At 44.3% G+C, this 16,555-nt stretch overlaps 1 long non-coding RNA gene across 1 annotated transcript in view; it reads right to left on the bottom strand.

Moving 5' to 3' along the window:
• Window positions 1–6,450: 6,450 nt before the first annotated feature.
• Window positions 6,451–16,555, bottom strand: part of LOC139037020 (uncharacterized) — a 215,917-nt gene continuing 205,812 nt past the window's right edge. The window contains exon 4 of the long non-coding RNA XR_011489800.1: window positions 6,451–6,641. This is a non-coding gene — a long non-coding RNA (uncharacterized lncRNA). The remainder of the gene's footprint in view (window positions 6,642–16,555) is intronic.

The following is a 16,555-nucleotide window of genomic DNA, read 5'->3' on the forward strand; positions in this document are numbered from 1 at the left end:
AATGCATCCTGAAGTAGGGAGTGAAATGTGAAATGACAGGAAGTCAGAAATTAAGTTTAAAAAAAGAGAGAGAGATGAAGCCAGTGCAGCAAAATCTTGCTAATTGTTGGGTACATGGGTTCATTATACTAATTTCTCTACTAGGTGATTATACAATTATAGGACTATAATTGTATGTTTAAATTTTTTCATTAAAATTTTAAGAAATTTTTAAAAAGACAAAACATATCATGGAAAAGATTCAGTTTTCCCCTCGTTCCTTTTCCACCTGCAATAACTTCAGGCATTTCAGCATTCCAAAGCCTTTCTATTATGCCAGAGCTACAAGGTGAAGTTTTCACTTGCTCAGTGATAATTTACTAGTCGTTAAGATTACCCTTTATTCTCTTTTTTATGTACTGGGTCTGGAAATAACTAAAATGAAGCCTTTAAACCTTCTAGTTGTGGCTCCAGTCATCTTCATCAGGTCAGGGAGGGGTGGAAGGAAGAAGAGAGGGCAATTCTGGTGGGGTCGGGGCAGTTAGGATGGGTGAGCAGAATGCCTAACTTCTGGCCCTTGTGAGGCTTGCACAGGTTCTTCTAGGCAATGTCTTGGAGACATGCCAATCAGCCAGCTTAAGAAAAGAGAAACAACAAAACAAAGCAAAGCAAAAGACGAAAACAAAGTCAGGTACCCAGGAGACAGTGGAAAGATTCTAATGTTGGAATACAGAGCTGGCTGGGAGTTCCACCTTTGTCTAGTTGACTTAACCTCTCCCAGGCTCAGATCCTTTGATGGTAAAGGCAAGATGACAGCACCTCATTTCCAGTGTAGCTGGGAGGAGTTGATGAGGTGACATGGGTGAAAATTCCTAACATGGGGCTGGACACTTGACATCTACTCAGAGAGGAGGAATTGAATCTGAATTTAGGAAGCAAATATTGATCAAACATCTATTATGTGCCAAGTATTGTTACAGGTTATGGGAGTATGATTAATAAAATAAGGTTATTATTAACTCTCTCAGTTGTGTCTGACTCTTTGCGACCCCATGGACTACAGTCCATGGAATTCTCCAGGCCAGAATAGTGGAGTGGATAGACTTTCCCATCTCCAGGGGATCTTCCTAACCCAGGGATTGAACCCAGGTCTCCTGCATTGCGGGCAGATTCTTTACCAGCTGAGCCACAGGGAAGCCCTTTTATTTGGCTGCACATGAGTTTTCTCTAGTTGCAGCAAGCAAGGGCTACTCTCTAGTTGCAGTGCATGGGCTTCTCATTGTGGTGGCTTCTCTTGTGGAGCACAGGCTCTAGGGTGTGTTGTGGCACATGGGCTCAGGAGTTGTGGGTCCCAGGCTCTAGAGCACAGCCTCAGTAGTTGTGGTGCCTGGGCTTAGTTGCCCCGCAGCATGTGGGCTCTTCCCAGACCAGGGATCGAACCTGTGTCACTTGCGTTGATGTGCAGATTCTTAACCACTGGACCTCCAGGGAAGTCCCAGGTTATTACCTTTAAGAAGTTCTTATTTTTGCATGTATTTGGGGGTGATAACAGATTGAGCAAGTTTATAGAAATGAACTAAAAATGTGTTAGAGAGCCTAACATTTGTTGTATGATAGTCATTCTGCTCTGCATTTTACCTGTGTTTTCTCATTTTATCCTCACAAGCACATTGCAAGGTATAATCCACTTTGAAAGTAAGTGAAAAAAAAAAGAAAGTAAGTGAAAGTATCAGTCACTCAGTCACATCCGACTCTGTGACCCCATGGATTGTAGCCTGCCAGGCTCCTCTGTCCATGGGATTCTCCAGGCAAGAATACTGGAGTGGGTTGTCATTCCCTTCTCCATGGGATCTTCCCAGCCCAGGGACTGAACCTGGGTCTGGAGGAAACCAGCTCGGAGAAGCTCACAGTTGCCAAGATCTCACAGCTAGTAGGCGATCAACTTGGGATGTGAAATTTCAAACCTCCAATCTTTTTCCTTTCCCACAGGTAGAAGTCAACTGCAGGAAGTTTTTTATCTTACTGAAGCTAAATTCCAGCCTTGTCTATACCAGCCCCTCACCTGTTCTTTTCCCTCCTGTTTGATGGAGAAAGTGTGCTTCTGGATATCCTGTGGATTCTGGATCCCATGACTTCTCTTGGACTTCGCTTCTCTCAACTCCTTCATCTCCTTTCCCACTGGAATGCATTCAACACTGCAGCTCTCCTACATGAGTAGAGCCTCCTCCAGCCCTCACATGCCTCTCTATCTCTCCCCCCATCTCTCTACTGACCTTTACATGGAGGCTCCTTGAAAGAGCTGTCTGAAATATAAACGCACTCTGTCTGCTTCCCCACCTTTCTTTCCTTTGACCCGGTCCAGTCGGCTTCCTGTCTTTACCTCTTCACTAAAGTTGCTCCTGGCCAGTGCCTGGGTCACCAACGTCCTCCAGGCTTCCCAAGCCATCCTTGTATGTGCGTGTTTTATTTCTTTATTTTTCAAAATTGCTCTCTTTAGAGATAGATCATATGCTAAATATTATTGCTACCCGGGTATTTTAAAGAACATTAGACTTTTAAAACCACCTTTATTGAAATAGAATTCACATACCATAAAATTCACCCATTTTAAAGCATGCAGTTCAGTGGTTTTCAGTCTATTCACAGAATTGTGTAACCATCATCATAACCAAAATTTAGACGTTCTAGTTACCCTCAACAAAGCCTTCACCCATTAGCATTCCCTGCCCTCCCTCTTCCCTAGATCTAGGCAATCAGTCATCTGCTTTCTGCCCACAGAGATCTACCTGTTCTGGACATGTCATTTAAATGGAATGAAACAGCATGTGGTCCTTTGTGTCTGGCTTCTTTCACTCAGCATGTTCGCAAGATTCATCCATGTTGCAGCATTTATCAGCACTTTATTCTTTTCCATTGCTGAATCATAAATAACCCATTGTATGAATACATCACATTTACTTTATCTATTCATCGGTTCATGCTCATTTGCCTATGTGTTTTTTTTTTTTTTTTTTTGCTGTCATGAGTAATGCTGCTATGAATATTCATATACAAGTTGTTTTCTGTGGATATATGTTCTCATTTCTTTTGGGCATCTATGAGGGAATGGAATTGCTGAGTAAGTCACGTGGTAACTCAATGTTTAAAATTTGAGGAACTTCCAGACTTTTCCAAAGTAGACACACCGGTTTGCATCTCACTAACCGTGTATGAGGGTTCCAGTTTCTGCACATCCCCCTGACACTCGCTACTGTCTGTCTTTAGTCTCAGGTCTTCTTCATTCATGGCAGTTCTTTGTCTTTCATGGCACTGACATTTTTTAAGAATTCAACCTCTCTCCTCTTTGGGTTATAGGATGGTCTTCATTTTAGGTTTATCTAATGTTTCTTCATGATTAAATTCAGGTCATGACTTCTTGGCCAGAACACTGCAGTATCATGATATCATGTCCTCAGGGTGTCACATCTGGAGGCTCATGATGTCTATCTGTCCCTCTTGGTGATGTTAATTTTGATCACCCAATTGAGGTGTTTAATTTCTCCACTCTTTAGTTATTCTTTTTCCCTTCCTAATAAACAGTCTGTGGGAGAGACACCTGAAAGATGGTTCAGATATTTTACTCTTTAGTCAAAATTTCCTCCTAGGTTTTATTTTCATTTATGGTTCTTACTTTATCCTATCTTTGTCATGACGGTTGCAAAATGAGCATTTTCGAACCATAGGCCTACCTCCACATTCACCAGGTGGCTTTCTACATTTTACTGTAAGCAAGAGTTCTCCATTCATTATCTATCTATCTATCTTATTCATTATTGATAAAGACAAACATATTCTTGTTTTTCCCCATGCTTTATGATGCATGAGTGGACTTAATTGATTTGGCCAGTGGTAGTCCCTCTAATCTGGCTTCTGTGCTCTTGTGGCATGCCCCAATTTCTCTCTCTCTCCCTCACTAGCCTTCTTGGCATAATAGGATATTCTAGGTTCATTTTGTCCCTACCTCACCTCAACCCTGAAATCGGTCATTTCTCTGAGAAGCCTGTTTCTTCCTAGTGAGGGATGGTATTAGAGAACAAGACTGGGGCAAATAGGTGTGCTCCTTGCTATGGGGGGAAAGGAGGGTTTGCTTCTTGACCCTTTTGGCAGGCAAGCTTAGGGAATATATACATGTATGTAAATATAAATATATATTCACACATGCTGCTGCTGCTGAGTCACTTCAGTCGTGTCCGACTCTGTGCGACCCCATAGATGGCAGCCCACCAGGCTCCCCCGTCCCTGGGATTCTCCAGGCAAGAACACTGGAGTGGGTTGCCATTTCCTTCTCCAATGCAGGAAGGTGAAAAGTGAAAGTGAAGTCGCACAGTTGTGTCTGACTCTTAGTAACCCCATGGACTGCAGCCTACCAGCCTCCTCCGTCCATGGGATTTTCCAGGCAAGAGTACTGGAGTGGGGTGATATTCATACATATGTGCACACAAAATGTGTATCCACACACATATACTTGTTTTAGAAATCATGAGTCTACACTTACACCTCCATTTCCATCCTCATGGAATAATTTCTTGCCTTCTCCCAATCCATATATTTTTCTTTCCTTTTTATTGAGGTATAATTGACAAATAAAATTGTAAGATGCTTAACATGCACATTATGGTGATTTGAAAGGATTCCCACCGTCTAGTTAATTAACATACATGATTATCAATTCATATTTGTATGTCCCTTCTTCCACAGTGGACACCCTGGATCTCAACATTAGTATATTCATTCACTTCTCAATCCTGTAAAATATATATAACAGCTTCAGAATTGCTTCACCTGTGTGCCCTTACAATAAACAAACCTACTATAATGAGTTTAGGATGTGTTCATAATTCTTAAGATTCATAAAAGTTTTAGTAATAAGTTAGGGTAATAATAAGAAAACTGAAACATATCTTGGGCACTCAGAAACCCTTGATAAAAATCTGTTACAAGCCTGAAATACAAGTTCAGTTGTCAGTTTGGAGTTGGACTTTTGGAAATTTTCTTTCTAGGGTGGGAAGGCAGCTGCAGTTTCCTGAAAGCAGACTTTAATTGAAAACATGTTTGCAAATCCACTGCGTGATCCCAGACTTCACTCAGATAGACATTTATGCTCATTGTGTCTAGAGTTAGGCTTTGTTGGAGCATGCCGACAGACAGAAGAACCACCGGCTACATTTTCCTAAGACAGACTGTGCCAAACTGATAACGACAGCAGACCTACCTGACAGCCCGAGGAAACAACTTCCTGTTCTTTCTGGTGAGACTGAAATCTGCCTGCCCTCTTCTCTCTTCAAAAAAACCACAGAAGCATCAACAATGGTCTTAAATTATGCCCAGGCCAGTCCAGAGATAAACTCAACCCTGCAGCCTCCCCAGTCTTGACTGACTTCTTTTATTATAAGCCCTCGTACATTTGCTGGCATTCTTGCCTGGAGAATCCCAGGGATGGTGGAGCCTGGTGGGCTGCCATCTATGGGGTCGCACAGAGTCGGACACGACTGAAGCAACTTAGCAGCAGCAGCAGCAGCCTCCATGGAAGGGGCTTCCCAGGAGGCTCAGTGGTAAAAGAATCCACCCGCCAATGCAGGAGTTACAGGAAACACTGGTTTGATCCCTGAGTTGGGAAGATCCCCTGGAGGAGGAAATGGCAACCCACTCCAGTTTTCTTGCCTGGAGAATCCCATGGACAGAGGAGGCTGGCGGGCTACAGTCCGTGGGGTTGCAGAGAGTGGGACATGACTGAGCAACTGAACACACACGCACACAGCCTTGAGGGCAGGGATGCTTAGTAATGAAGAAAGGACTCCAAGCTGTGGAATAGAAGAGGATAGCACAGGTTTCTAAATAAAATACTTATTTATTTGGCTGTGCCGTGTCTTAGCATGTGGGGGTCTTCAATCTTCACTGTGACATGTGGGGTCTTTAGTTACATCATGTGCACTCTTAGTTGCAGCATGTGGGAATCTGGTTCCCTGACCAGGAATCGAACCCAGGTCCCCTGCATTTGGAGCATGGAGTCTTAGCCATTGGACCACCAGGGAAGTCGTGAGGATAACACAGATTTTAATGCAGTTGAGAATTTAAGGGCCTGGTAAAATCCTTTCTTTTTTTCTATTCATGTAATATACCAGTTGAGAGATAGGAGTCAAGCGGTTGGAAATCAACATCTCTTAACCGATAACATCTAGGCTGGAGTATATTGTGGATGCTACGTTGCACTGCTCAAATTCACTTTCAGGAATGAAAGACTCATTCCCCAGCTGTAGGGAGGGTTTCCAGATCCCCATCTGCTGACAGCCCTTTCTGGGGATTGGCTGAAGCGAAGAAAGCGGCCTCACCCAAGGTCATAGCTTCCAGAGGCAGCTTGCATCCAGTGACTGATGCAACTCGGGAGTATGAAGACCTGGCCCACTCACTGCTACCTGACAGGTCTGTGGGTTGGCAGAGGTCCCCTGTTGGAATTGCACTGCTGCTTTTCATCTCCCTCCATCTAGTCTTCTTTCTTTTCCTCCTTTCCACAGGATTTCCTACATGCTAATCTCAGAATTTGCTTCCCAAGGAATCCAGCATGGGATGCATCCATTCAGGGAAAACGTCTCCGAAGGAGGTTCTGTTTGGCTGAGTTTGGGAGACTAAAAGAGAGACAGGCAAACAGAGAGTATATGTGATTCATTTCAAGGATCCACCTAAGTGAAGGTTTCCCTGGTGGCTCAGATGGTGAAGAATCTGCTTGCAATGCAGGAGACCTGGGTTCAACCCTTGGGTCAGGAAAAACCCCTGGAGAAGGAAATGGCAACCCACTCCAGTAATCTTGCCTGGGAAATCCCACGGGCAGGAGCTTGGCAGGCTACCGTCCATGGGGTCACAGAGTCAGACATGACTGAATGACAACTCACAGAGAACGTAAAGACCTTTCCTGTCCTGCCCAGGACCTGGCGTGGCACCTGATACAGTCTTGGTTGAATGAATGAATAATGATAAGTGAGCTTTTTCTATTTATTTCAGGTTGTGAACTATGTTCATTTGTTTTCACAACAAAAGCACAGGAACAAATCATACCTAACAGGAAAAATAATCCTTATCATTTATTGAGCTCTAATTATGTGCCAAACACTTTGTGTATTTTCTTTTATTTAGTTTGCATCATGATTTTATGAGGCAGATAATATTGTTATTCTCACTTCATAGATGAGAAAACTGAGGCTTAGCAAAGTCAGGAAAGTTTCCTGTAGTCAAATGTCCCGTGAGACTCTTGGTCACACATATTACAGACTTCCTCAGACAAAGAACCAGGAGGCTGCCTAGATGAGAGTTTCGGGAGTGCGCAGAAGGTTGTGACCTCTCTCAGATGACCACTGGGGCCTGGCCTCATGGTGCGGCCTGCCTCAGGTAGCTGGAGGATGGGAGACCCCAGCTCGGACTGTGGCATGGCTTCTGCCTCTCCTCTGCCTCAGGGGAGACGTGTTAAGCTGAAAGGGCTCAGGTGCTCCTGAGAGAATCACGGTTCTGAAGCTGGCAACAGTTGTTTCTGCTCAGTCTAGGGGAAACTTGATAGACGAGTTTTTCTTGCCTTTGGAAAAAGAGGGTGCCAGCATAAGGGCAATGCTTAGAGATCACTCAGAGCTGTTTTTCCAGGAAATGGTGTGTATTGAAGAAGGGAGTGGGGCTGGCAGGGTCTAAGGGGAGGCCTGTGTCTGCATTTCGCTTGCAGACGGGCTTCTGTGCACACAAGAGGCAGCACTTTGGGCACCTTTGATCATCCATCCAGTCATTCGTTCAACAGTGTCTCCTGGGTGCCTACTATATGCCAGGCACAGTTCAAGACACTGAGGACAGCAGGAAATAAGACATTTGAAATCCCAGCTGTCATGGAGCTCTTCCACCAATGGGGAGAGGATAGACCTACTGGGTCCCAGCTGTTTCTAGCTCTGGCAACTCCTGCTAAGCCTGGATGGATAACATAGATGGCCCCATTGCTTGCTCAAGGGATGGTACCTGGGGCTCTGCAAGACCGTGGTCAAGGACAGACACGGTATGGAAGTGTTGATTGTCACCCCCATCACAACCTCCTTGTGCTGGAAGAACTGGGTTCCCATATTGCCCTCTTTTTTGGTATTTAAATTTCTTTTAAAAAGTATTTAATTTTGGCTGTGCTGGGTCTTTGTGGCTGTGCAGGCTCTAGTTGTGGTGAGTAAGGTCTACTCTCTAGCTCTGGTGTGAGGGCTTCTCACTGCAGTGGGTTCTCTTGTTGTGGAGCATAGGCTTTAGGGAGCACCGGCTTTAATAGTTGTGGCTCCTGGGCTTTTGGGCAGAGCATCATGGGCTTAGTTGCTCCATGGCATATGGAATCTTCCTGTCCTAGGGACTGGACCCATGTCTCCCATGTTAACAAGTAGATTCTTTAATATCAACTCACCAGGGAAGCCCCCATATTGCCCTCTCAATGGAAAGAGCTAATGCTGAAGCCACTAGCCTGGGCCTTGAGAGTAAAAGGACCCAGCCAAGACAGCCTTCTCCCCTGTATCCCACTCCTGCAGGAGTAGTGAGATGGGCCCACATAGCCCTTCTACATGCATCAGAGGCTATTTTGTGGCCAGTTTGCTAACACAGTCAGAGACCTGGGAACCTGCTGGACTGGTGCCTGACTCCAGGCCCTGCTCTATGAAGCTGGGTGCCCCTCTCCACACCAAGGACTTTGTCCTGATGGGGCAAACCTGCTGACCTCAGACAGACTTTCTTCCTCAGGGCCAGGACTACCACCAGAGAAGCAGCTGCAGTGTAGAAAAGAGCACTGCATGTACTGTGAAGCAGGAGGAGTACATATTCTAGCTCCAGGATCAGCACCTTCTAGCTGAGTGACTGGGCAGGTCAACTGGCTTTTCTGAGTCAGTGTTTCCTCTTCCGTAAAGTTGAGACCATCCTATAGTCCATAATCACAAGGTTGTTGTGAAGACTAAATAAGAGAGTGTGTAAGAAGGACTCAGGTCTATTGTAAACACTTAGTAAACACTGGTTAGATATCAAGTATTAATTGGAGGTGAAGTGATCTCAAATCAAAATAGTAACTTTTTTTGCCTGTCCCTGAGGGAAATGAAGGAAGTACAGTTGGTCTTCCTTCTCCATGTGTATGGAATCTTCATATACGGAAGGCCACTGTACTAAGCCATTTTATATATCCAACTTCAGCATCCTTGGATTTTGGCATCTTCAGATGCCAAACTGTGGAACCAGTCCCCCACAGTTACAGGTGGACACCTGCATAAGCCAACATCTCTGGTCTTAAGGAATTTTCCATAGAATTGGATTGTACTCTTGTAGAGGTTTTTTTTTTTTTTTTTTTTTTTTTTTATTATTATTTTTTTAATTTTTATTAGTTGGAGGCTAATTACTTTACATCATTACAGTAGTTTTTGTTATACATTGATATGAATTAGCCATGGATTTACATGTATTCCCCATCCCAGTCCCCCCTCCCACCTCCCTCTCCACCCGATCCCTCTGGGTCTTCCCAGTGCACCAGGCCCGAGCACTTGTCTCATGTACCCAACCTGAGCTGGTTATCCGTTTCACCCTAGATAATACACATGTTTCAATGCTGTTCTCCTGAAACATCCCACCCTCGCCTTCTCCCAGAGTCCACAAGTCTGTTCCATACATCTGAGTCTCTTTTTCTGTTTTGCATATAGGGTTATCGTTACCATCTTTCTAAAGTCCATATATATGTGTTAGTATACTGTAATGGTCTTTATCTTTCTGGCTTACTTCGCTCTGTATAATGGGCTCCAGTTTCATCCATCTCATTAGAAGTGATTCAAATGAATTCTTTTTAATGGCTGAGTAATATTCCATGGTGTATATGTACCACAGCTTCCTCATCCATTCGTCTGCTGATGGGCATCTGGGTTGCTTCCATGTCCTGGCTATTATAAACAGTGCTGCGATGAACATTGGGGTGCATGTGGCTCTTTCAGATCTGGTTTCCTTGGTGTGTATGCCCAGAAGTGGGATTGCTGGGTCATATGGCAGTTCTATTTCCAGCTTTTTAAGAAATCTCCACACTGTTTTCCATAGTGGCTGTACTAATTTGCATTCCCACCAACAGTGTAAGAGGGTTCCCTTTTCTCCACACCCTCTCCAGCATTTATTGCTTGTAGATTTTTGGATAGCAGCCATCCTGACTGGCGTATAATGATACCTCATTGTGGTTTTGATTTGCATTTCTCTGATAATGAGTGATGTTGAGCATCTTTTCATGTGTTTGTTAGCCATCTGTATGTCTTCCTTGGAGAAATGTCTGTTGAGTTCTTTGGCCCATTTTTTGATTGGGTCATTTATTTTTCTGGAGTTGAGCTGGAGGAGTTGCTTGTATATTTTTGAGATTAATCCTTTGTCTGTTGCTTCATTTGCTATTATTTTCTCCCAATCTGAGGGCTGTCTTTTCACCTTGCTTATAGTTTCCTTTGTTGTGCAAAAGCTTTTAAGTTTAGTTTTCTAATGACAGTATTGAGTGCTCAGAATTGCTAACAATAAGCACGTGGATAAGTGTGCAGGTCCATCTATGGAAGAATAGAGTCCATCTACCTTTGCAGAGACACAGAACTAAACAGAAAAAAACTACATGGATGCATGGATGCTGCAGCCAGCAGGACACTCAGTAGTGGGGCATAGACATATTTAGAATAAAAACTTATGAATAATGGGATGTGGGAGCAGAGGCACCTAGCCTGGAAGTTGTCCTTTCCCATCAGGAGCTAAAAAGAGAGCTGGGCTCAGCAGTGTTGACAAGAGGACATTCACTGACCTTTGGCGATAGGTACTTTACTAGGTGGGCCTTCACTGGGGGAGAACCATGGTTTACACATGAGTTTGCTATGCAAATAGAAACAAAAACAGGAATAACTAGAGTTATGTACAGATGTGAGATATAGACCATAAAAAAAGGCTGCGCACTAAAGAATTGATGCTTTGGAATTGTGGTGCTGGAGAAGACTTCTGAGAGTTCCTTGGACTGCAAGGAGATCAAACCAATCAATCTTAAAGGAAATCAACCTTGAATATTCATTGGAAGGACTGATGCTGAAGCTTAACCTCTGATACTTTGGTTACCTGATGTGAAGAGCTGACTCATTGGAAAAGACCCTGATGCTGAGAAAGATTGAAGGCAGGAGGAGAAGGGGGAAACAGAGGAGATGGTTGGATGGCATCACCAACTCAATGGATATGAGTCTGAGCAAACCCCAGGAGATACTGAAGGACAGGGAAGCATGGCTTGTTGCAGTCTATGGGGTCACAAACAGTCAGATATGACCTAGCGACTGAACAACAACAAAAATGGAAGATGAATACTTTGCAGGTAGAATGCCCAGTTCAGTTCAGTTCAGTCGCTCAGTCGTGTCCGATTCTTTGAGACCCCATGAACTGCAGCACGCCAGGCCTCCCTGTCCATCACAAACTCCCGGAGTTTACTCAAACTCGTGCCCATTGAGTCAGTGATGCCATCCAGCCATCTCATCCTCTGTCGTCCCCTTCTCCTGCCCCCAATCTCTCCCAGCATCAGGGTCTTTTCCAATGAGTCAACTCTTCACATGAGGTGGCCACATGAGGCCACATGAGGTGGCCAAAGTTTTGGAGTTTCAGCTTCAGCATCAGTCCTTCCAATGAACACCCAGGACTTATCTCCTCCTTCAGGATGAACTGGTTGGATCTCCTTGCAGACCAAGGGACTCTCAAGAGTCTTCTCCAACACCATGGTTCAAAAGCATCAATTTTTTGGTGCTTAGCTTTCTTCACAGTCCAACTCTCACATCCATACATGACCACTGGAAAAACCATAGCCTTGACCAGACGGACCTTTGTTGGCAAAGTAATGTCTCTGCTTTTTAATATGCTATCTAGGTTGGTCATAACTTTCCTCCAAGGAGTAAGCGTCTTTTAATTTCATGGCTGCAGTCTCCATCTGCAGTGATTTTGAAGCCCCCAAAAATAAAGTCTGACACTGTTTCCACTGTCTCCCCATCTATTTGCCATGAAGTGATGGGACCAGATGCCATGGTCTTAGTTTTCTGAATGTGGAGCTTTAAGCCAACGTTTTCATTCTCCTCGTTCACTTTCATCAAGAGGCTTCTTAGTTCTTATTCACTTTCTGCCATATGGGTGGTGTCATCTGCATGTCTGAGGTTATTGATATTTCTCCTGGCAATCTTAACTCCAGCTTGTGCTTCTTCCAGCCCAGCATTTCTCATGATGTACTCTGCATAAGTTGAATAAGCAAGGTGACAATATACAGCCTTGACATACTCCTTTTCCTATTTGGAACCAGTCTGTTGTTCCATGTCCAGTTCTAACTGTTGCTTCCTGACCTGCATACAGGTTTCTCAAGAGGAAGGTCAGGTGGTCTGGTATTCCCATCTCCTTCAGAATTTTCCACAGTTTATTGTGATCCACACAGTCGAAGACTTTGGCATAGTCAATAAAGCAGAAATAGATGTTTTTCTGGAACTCGCTTGCTTTTTTGATGATCCAGCAGATATTGGCAATTTGATCTCTGGTTCCTCTGCCTTTTCTCAAACCGGCTTGAACATCTGGAAGTTCTCGGCTCGTGTATTGCTGAAGCCTGGCTTGGAGAATGCCCCAGAGCTCACCAATTATTATTATTTTAGCCCTGAAAGGATGGGTTGGGATTGAGGTGGAATGTGGCCTGGCACAGCATATACAAGGAGACCTGTGAAAGAATCACAAGGATAACTAAAGAAAGAAAGCTAGAAAAAAATAAGAAAGAGACTGCCACAGTCCCCGTGGCTAGTGGGGAAGACCAGGTAGTGAACACATGTTTTAATCATGTTATTTTTTTCCTACTGTCAATGAAAAATTGATCAGTTGATCTAAGAAAGAAATGGAAAATTTTATTCGAGCCAAGTTGAGTATTATAACTTCAGGAGCAGTGTCTCAGAAAGCTCTGAGGAGCATTTTGCCTATTAGAAGTCAAAACGGTTTGTGTTTGAGACAGAGGGCTGTATATTAAATAATATATTATTGACAGTTTACACAATCCAGATCTACACTTACATAGTGGATCATGGGTCATCATGGCCCCTTACGAGATTAAGAGGGAATGTTATCTTTTAAGTTGTCTTGTTGATGCTAGGAGAACGTTGCCTCTTACGGCTGAGAGGGTATTTCAGCCAATAGTTTGGTCAAGGTACAATGCAGATACATGATGCACACCAGAGGGGTGAGAGGAGGCCAAAGGGCAGAGAAAAAGAATTTATGTTTAAATTTTCCTTGAATTGCCTTAGAGTAGGAATTTTTATTTCATCACTACTTAACTATATTTATGCATAAGTCAGCAGTTTTGCATGGTATGTGTTGTTCATCCCATATTGTGGGCTTGGTCATTTTAAACTGTTTTGCTGACATAACCCCTACAGGTATTGCCAAGAGGGGGAAGTGAAAGGGCAGGTTTCATGTTCTCAGAAGTCACCTGCCTCCCACCACGGGCAGACTAGCCTTTCCTTAGAGTGCTGGTATGACTGAGGGTTGAGTGTGGGCGTGTGTGCGTGCTCAATTCTTTCAGTTGTGTCTGACTCTTTGCAACCTTCTGGACTGTAGCCCGCCAGGCTCCTCTGTCCTTGGAATTCTCCAGGCAAGAATACTGGAGTGAGTTACCATGCTCTCCTCCAGGGGATCTTCCCAACCCTGGCAGGCAGGTTCTTTACCACTAGTGCCACCTGGGAAGCCCTGAGTCTTGGCACTTCTCAATAAAGTGGAGAAGAGAATAACTGTGGGAGGAGTCCACCATCCTGGTTCACCACTTGAACTTTCTCTTGTCTTTTCTACAGTTGTCAAAGTTGCAGTCAGCCTTGTTTGTGGGGGCTTCAGGAATGCGGCCCATCCAACCCTTCAGCAACTGAATGCTTGGTTTTGTAAACATTGTGGAGATTTTTGACAAGTGATTTCATGGTTCTTTTTTTCTTATGTGTCAGAAGCAGAATATTAACTTCATACTGTAGCTTGGATGTACAGAGAAAAATATACTTTGTTTTTCCAATATCTAATGCAGAACCTCCTCCCAAGCCCACAGCCAACTGGTTAGCAAGGAAAATGTAAGTGTTCAAATTAAAGCCTAACTTGGTATTAAACCCACTAATAAAGTTTTAAATTAACCTCTCTTGGATGAAAAAAAAAATTGCTCAGTCTCATAGATAAAATTCTTCCTTGGTCTCTTTTGAGTTCCCAAGAATGTGTCCAGACCCGTGTATGAGGGGTGGTGGTAGCTTACGCAACCTCACGACTGTGGCTATGGGGAGGGTTCAGGGTCTTTGTGCCAACGCTCCTGGCTTCCTCCAGTCTCTGCAGAAGGGTGACTTGTGATCTGGCATCGCTCAGCTTGTTCAGGGCCTTCTAGCTCCCAATGGCTGACTCACCCTGACCTTGGTGGTCTTGGGCATCAGAATCTGGCTTTGACTTGCGTCTCCCTTGGTAGTCCTAGGTACTTAGATCCCTCAGTCTAACCCTGGGGATCCTTCTGGGAAATTCCTCTGGACTTTTAGGTATTTCTGAAGCCTGTCTCTACCACTGGAACTGAAGATGACCCAGGAAATTTAAACCATGGGCCTGCCTCTGCCTGACTGTGCTGAACACCAGGGTGAGGAGGTGGTTCCCAGTTCACTGTGGACGGCCTGAGAATCAGCCTCCTCCCAGTCTTCACTGGGTTACAAAACAGAACCTCCAGGTTTCTTGGCTCCCCTAGACTTAACTAACACACCCTCTCCTGGGTCTGCTGGGAGGTAGCCAGCAGGACCCACAGCTTTGTTCTCTGGCCTCTAGGTGCTCCTTCTGTCTCCTGCTACTTCCTGGGCTAGAAAGTGGAGAGCTCCATCTTTTACTCCACCTCTGCTCACCTGGAATGCCCCTGGCTTTCATGAGGGCTAGGGTATCTTCCACACCACAGAAGCACTGTCTGAGCCAGGTCTTCCAGGCTTAGACCCCGATACAGAAAGAGGAGACTAAAGAATTTAGAAAACCACCTCTCAAGATAGTAGCCTTGGGTGCAAACTACTACCCTGCTGCCTGAAGTGTGATTGCCATAGCTAATTAATACCTTGCCAATTCTTATTACACTCTTTCTGTCACAGAATCTAATCTTCCTGAGTCCTTCTATGATAAAGTTTATGTACTTGGGAAGGTTAAAAAAAAAGAACAGAATCCAAAATATTAACTACTCTTTTTAGACTTGCTTCTCTGGAAAGGTCCTTCCACTCTGGCCCACCGCAGCACTGTGCAATGAGAATACTTCCAACTGAGACACACTTTGTCCCCACCAGCCTGATAAATCCTGGTCCCAGCCGAGGATGGGATGACAATGGCTGTAGCTGATGACAGAGGTATATAAGAGCCCCTGAGGGGAAAAAAAAAAAAAAATAGGAGGGAAATGTGCCTCACCCAAAAGGCATCTTGAAGGGAAAAAAGGAAGTTGCAGGAAGGGCAGCACATGGAGAGCTGAAATGAAGTGTCATCAAATAAGAACTACTCACTTCTCTCAACTCAGGAAATAGCCAGCTAACCAGTAGTCACCCTTCATTTAATAGATGTATTTCAATAATATCTTTTTTTAGGGGGAGGGGTCTTTGCTGCAGTGCGGGGGGGCTTCTCTTGTTGCTGCGAGTGGGCTTAGTTGCCCTGAGGCATGTGGGATCTTAGTTCCCAGCAGGGATCAAACCCACATCCCCTGCACTGGAGGCAGATTCTTAACCACTGGACCACCAGGGAAGTCCTCTTCAATCATATCTTAACTAGAACTTTCCTCTCCACCTCCCCCAACCGCAACCTTCTCCAAATAGTTATTTTTATGTATTTGGACTATATCCACTGCTCTGCTTTCTAGAATATCACCTGAATGAATGAGGCATCCTCTTTTTTTTTTAGGTAGAATATTTAAGAAATTGATCTTGCCTCTTGCTATTTATCAAGCCTTCTGGCATAATCCCATAAACCCGAAGAGGAGCCTGAATTTCTAGAAGGTCCTGATTTCAGTAAAGCTCACAATCCAGGAGAATAATAGAGGTCTCTTATTGGGTAGTGATTTGCTGCTGGCCCCTGAAAGAGGGCTCTGTCTTCTCTCTTTCATGGAAGTAGTTGGGGGTCAACTTCAAGCACCTTTATCTGGGACTGACTCTCCTCCTCTTCCCCACTTCTTCAGCAAGCTGTTGTCTTGACTGGGCTAGTGTAATACATATCTTCTGGAAACAGGGACACCTAAGACTTCAAAACTCTGAGGAAAGTTAAAACCTAAGAGCTCTATAAGTTTTCTGAGATCACTTATTTAATGTATATGTATTGTGTACCTGTTGGGGACTTCCCCGGTGACTTAGTGATAAAGAATCTGCCCTGCAATGCAGGAGACAGAGGGTTCGATCCCTAGGTTGGGAAAATACCCTGGAGAAGGGCAAGGCAACCCACTCCAGTATTCTTACTGGAGAATCCCATGAATGGAGGAACCTGGTGGGCTACAGTTCATGGGGTCACAAAGAGTCGGACACGACTGAAG

Source organism: Odocoileus virginianus, chromosome 10 (assembly GCF_023699985.2).
Source record: "Odocoileus virginianus isolate 20LAN1187 ecotype Illinois chromosome 10, Ovbor_1.2, whole genome shotgun sequence".
Lineage (NCBI taxonomy): Eukaryota > Metazoa > Chordata > Mammalia > Artiodactyla > Cervidae > Odocoileus > Odocoileus virginianus.